The sequence below is a fragment of the Parambassis ranga genome, chromosome 17 (genome assembly GCF_900634625.1).
Source record: "Parambassis ranga chromosome 17, fParRan2.1, whole genome shotgun sequence".
Taxonomy (NCBI): Eukaryota; Metazoa; Chordata; class Actinopteri; family Ambassidae; genus Parambassis; species Parambassis ranga.
In genome coordinates, this window is record NC_041037.1 from 21711066 (window position 1) to 21716165 (window position 5100).

At 46.0% G+C, this 5100-nt stretch overlaps 1 pseudogene; it reads left to right on the forward strand.

Annotated features, from left to right (window-relative positions):
- The first annotated feature begins 445 nt into the window (after positions 1-445).
- Positions 446-3542, forward strand: LOC114449777 (neoverrucotoxin subunit alpha-like; annotated as a pseudogene).
- The last annotated feature ends 1558 nt before the right edge of the window (positions 3543-5100 follow it).

Genomic DNA, 5100 nt, shown 5'->3' on the forward strand with positions numbered 1-5100 from the left:
GTTCTGAGCAGACCATTGTCTGTTGCTGCCTGCGTCCTCACAGTGCGTCACACCATTGGTTACAGCAACACAGAGGGCTCTGAGGGTGCACAGCACCGGTTCAACACTTAGTCACAACTCACCACTAGACCAAAAGTGCTTATACACACAACCTGCTATCAGAGTGTCCGTGCTGTACAAGTGAAGTTCTCCAAAACAGCTCCAATGTGACAGTGAATGCTGCAGCCTAGACCAGATATTAGTAAAAGTGATCTGTGCTTCTTTCCAGAAATGCGAACATCTGTTTGGCTCCACTGGTGTGAGCAGACTTTCTGTTATAAGCTCTGATGTTTTTGTCCATCTTTATTGTCATCCTATAGAAACACAGTGGACTCGGGTCTGACATGTCAGTGAGTCTGTGAGCTGAATTAACACACTGTACATATTCTGTATTCTAGAATACAATATGACCTCTGAAGGCAGCAACACGATCGAGGTGGCAGCACTTGGCCGGCCCTTTCGCCTCGGCATCGCTGTATGATTGCCGCCAAGAATCACTTGTCCCCGGTGAGTGCACTTTGTCTTTAAATTACTCTGGAAGCCCTGTAAGCTGTGGGCTGCCTGCAGTAAACTTGTGCATGATTAATGTCAACAAAAAAGAACCCATGTATACAAATTCAATCTCATAGAAGAACTACGGGTCAAATCTTTTTCAGGGAACATTTAGCCCACCCTAGGTAGAGATGCTTGTCCTGCTGCAGGCTGAGATTAAACATGTCCTATTATTAGGTAAGAATGGAACACAGCTGTGATTATGGGTGGATTGTGGGTGATCAGGAGAGAGTGGGACATCTGTGTTATTAAAGATCTTTGCAGCACCATGAGAATAGATTTAAAAAGGCAGACTTGCTTCTGGTCTTGTTTGATATAAAAACACCTTTTGTGAACAGGAAGCTGAACTTTCTTCTTCTTCTTCTGCAGGTGTGACACTGTGGGACAGTGAAGACCTGATGAAACATCTGGGAGAAAGACCTCAGTCCTCTAATGATTTTGAAATAGTTGCGTCTGAATCAATTGAGGGCAAATCTTCAGCTCTGAATGTTGAAGCCTCTCTGAAGGCCAGTTTCCTGGGTGGACTGGTTCAGGTTGAGGGTTCAGCCAAATACCCGAATGACAGTAAGACCTCCAGAAACCAGGCCAGGGTAACATTGAAGTACAAGGCGACCACAAAGTTCCAGGAGCTGTCGATGAACCATCTTGGAAGAGGCAACACGAAGCATCAGGATGTGTTTGATAAAGGCTTAGCAACACATTTGGTCACAGGTATTCTTTATGGGGCACAGGCCTTCTTCGTGTTTGACCGCAAGGTGTCTGAGAAGGAAGATCGTCAAGACGTTGAGGGGAACCTGAAGGTGGTCATCAACAAGATCCCTCTTCTTTCTGTAGAGGGTGAAGGCTCCCTGAAAATGAAAGACGAGGACACAGCAAAGGTTGATAAATTCTCCTGCAGATTCTACGGAGACTTTTTACTGGCGAAAACTCCAACAACCTTTCAGGATGCAGTTCAGGTCTACCAAAGCCTGCCAAAACTACTGGGAGCTGACGGAGAAAAGGCCGTACCAGTGAAGGTCTGGCTGCTGCCTCTGACTGCTTTAGATTCTTCTGCTGCTAAACTCGTCCGTGAGATCAGTGTGGGACTAGTTCAAGAAGCACAGAACGTCCTGGAGGACTTCACAGAGCTGGACATGAGATGCAACGATGCTCTGAGCACCCCCACAGCACAGCAGTTCCCACAGATCACCGACAAGCTTCGACACTTTAAACAAATGTGCTCTGAGTTCAAGCTGGTATTCCAACAAACTCTGGCCAAGAAACTTCCGTCAATCCGAGGAGGAGGCGAAGAGGAGGCCGAGCTCGCAGAGGTCCTGAAGAAGAGACGTTCTTCACCTTTCAACAGTAAAAACCTGAACGCCTGGATGGACTGTAAAGAGAGAGAAATCTACACCTTGATGTCTTTCACCAACATGATGAAAAACACCAAAATCCTTCCATCTGAATTCCACCTGTACAAGGAAAGTCTGAGTGCAGAGACAGCTGTGTGTTTTGTTTTCACCTCACTGGGATGTGCTGAACCCTTCCTCTCAGCTTTATCAGACTACTTAAGAGGAGGAACCAAACCAGACGACCCCCAACATCCACACAGTCATGATGTGGAGAAGGAGCAGTGGCACCTGTCAAGAGAAACGGCAGAGAAAATGAGGAAGAACGCAAAGCTCGTCAGAGACTTTGCAGAGGCCAACAAAGAAAACCAGAACATCAAGTTCCTGACTGTGGGGTCTAACAGACGAGACACGCCAAGGTTCAACCATCTACCTTTATAAAGACGGCTTCTCTGACAGTGAGAACTTTGAGCCTCCTTCAAAGCCTGAAACTGTGGCAGCAGGTGACATAAACCACGACAGCGTGTCGCTGAAGGTTTGTCCTCCCAGATGTGGAGCAGAGAACATCACCTCCTACTCTGTGGAGTTCTGTGTGAGTGGAGAGGATGGATGGCAGCAAAAGACTGAACCAAAAGCTGAAGAGGTCACAGTGAGCGGCCTGAGGCCAAACACAGAGTACCAGTTCAGATGCAGAGCAGTGACCTCAGCAGGTGTCGGGCCGGCAGCTGTTCTCAGTGATCCCATGAAAACCTTACCCTGCAGCCCTCCTGGAGAACCTAATGTTGAACCAACCTCGTGTGACATATCAGTGAGCTGGGAGAAGCCAGCTGAGCTCGGACAGGATGTCCAGATATCGAGCTACGTGGTGGAGTACGCAGAAACAGACCCTGCAAAGAAAGAAGAAGAACTGCAGTGGAAACAAATGATGTCAAGAGGTGAAAGGGGGTCATTTCAGGGCTTCAGTCAGAGACCAGATATGCAGTCAGGGTCAGGTGTGATTGTGGAGCAGCCGGCAGAAGCAAAGACAGCATCACTGTCCATGTCTGCACCACAACAGTCACACTCCCAGATCCTGTTAAATCCTCCTTCTTCAAAGGATCAGGTGGCCCCAAGCAGCTGGCTCATACTGTTAAGGCACAAAGCAAACTGCTGCAGAATGGACCTCCAGATATTTATAAAGTTCCACTTCAACAGAAAAAAATCAAAGTACAGGGCTGCCAACGTTTCAGTTTTGGGAAAAAGCCAAGACACAAACCTAACCGCACCATAATGGTTCTGGGAGCCACTGGTGCTGGGAAGTCAACTCTCATTAATGGGATGATCAATTACATTCTAGGTGTTAAATGGGAGGATTCATATCGGTTTAAGTTGGTTGATGAGGGTCAGTCCACATCACAGGTACCAGATCAACCACCAGGATGGGTTCACAGTGCCCTTCTCTCCGACCATCGTTGACACTCCAGGCTTTGGAGACACCAGAGGCATAGACAGAGATAGGGAGATCACAGAGCAGCTCAGAAACCTCTTCTCTGATCCACATGGTGTCAGTGAGATTGATGCTGTGTGTTTTGTGGTTCAGGCCTCTTTAGCACGACTCACACCATCACAGAAATACGTGTTTGACTCTGTGCTCTCAATCTTTGGCAAAGATGTGGCAGAGAACATCAGAGTTCTGGTGACGTTTGCAGACGGTCAGCGTCCACCAGTCCTAGAGGCCATCACAGAGTCAGGTGTCCCCTGTCCTAAAACAAAAGCTGGACTACCAGTCCACTTCAAATTCAACAATTCAGCACTGTTTGCACACAACAACCCATCTGAAGCTAAGAGCACAGGTGGTGATGATGATGATGATGATGATGATGATGATGATGATGGTGGAAGCTTTGATAAGATGTTTTGGGACATGGGGACCAGCAGCATGAAGAAGTTCTTTGCTGCTCTGACTAAGATTAAAACTAAAAGCTTGACCCTGACAAAGCAGGTCCTTAGAGAAAGACGGAAGCTCGAGGTCTCAGTGGAGAATCTGCAGCAGAAGGGTAAAGTCGGGTTAGACAAGTTGGAGGAGATAAAAGAGACAAGTGAGAAACTTAAAGAGCACGAAGCAGAGATCAGCAGAAATGAGAAGTTTGAGTTTACAGTAACAGTCAGAAAACCTGTTCAAGAAGCTATCTATGGTAGTGGACACGTCATGAACTGTCAGCAGTGTCATGTGATCTGTCACTACCCCTGTAGCACAGCAAATGATTCAGATAAAAGAAATTGTTCTGCAATGGGATCAAATGGATACTGTACTCAGTGTCCAGGTAAATGTTTCTGGAATGTACATTGGAATCAGAAGTACAGGTTTTGGTATGAAGATGTGACTGAAAAACGAACAATACAAGACCTGAAAGAAAAGTACGAGAAAGCTAAAGGAGAGAAGCTAACTGTTCAGGGAGTGATTGACAGGCTGAAGGCTGAATATGATGATGTACAAGCTGAGGTGGTCAGACTGATGGAGACTTCTGCTGAATGTCTGAACAGACTCGAAGAGATCGCACTGAAACCAAACCCTCTCTCCACTCCTGAATATATTGACCTGCTGATTGAAGAAGAGAAATCTGAGGCCAAACCAGGCTGGAACCAGCAAGTCCAGTCTCTGATCAGCATGAGACAAAAAGCAGAGCTCATGGCCAAAGTAGAGAGAGGAGAGAAGCTCTTACGTCATCAGAGATCTTCGGATTCTGCTTCTCCTCAGTAGGCAGAGTGTCCATGGACTGAAGCTGAGTCCTGTGCTGCTGATTTAACAGAAGAGGTCAAAGGTCATCCTTCATGTACTCCAAAGATTGTTTCTATAATGAGCACACAGTTCATCCTTTATATTCTGATTGATCAGGTATGTTTTATTATTGATTACTTCATGCTGTCAGTATCTTTGAATCACTGAAGTTTGTGATCATTGTTTTCATCATGATCTTTCATTCGTGTGTGTTCTCCTGTATTCATGTCATCACAGTGATCATGTGACCTTTGCTTTGAGGCGCGTTCTGATTGTAAAATGTGCCATATAAATAAAACTGAATTTGATTCTTTGATGTATTCTTGTAGACATTAAAAAATAACAAGCAAAATGCAAATTAGTATGTACAGGACTAGGTGCATGGGTGAAAAACTGCTGCAGGATGCTGGGTGCCAGCATGAG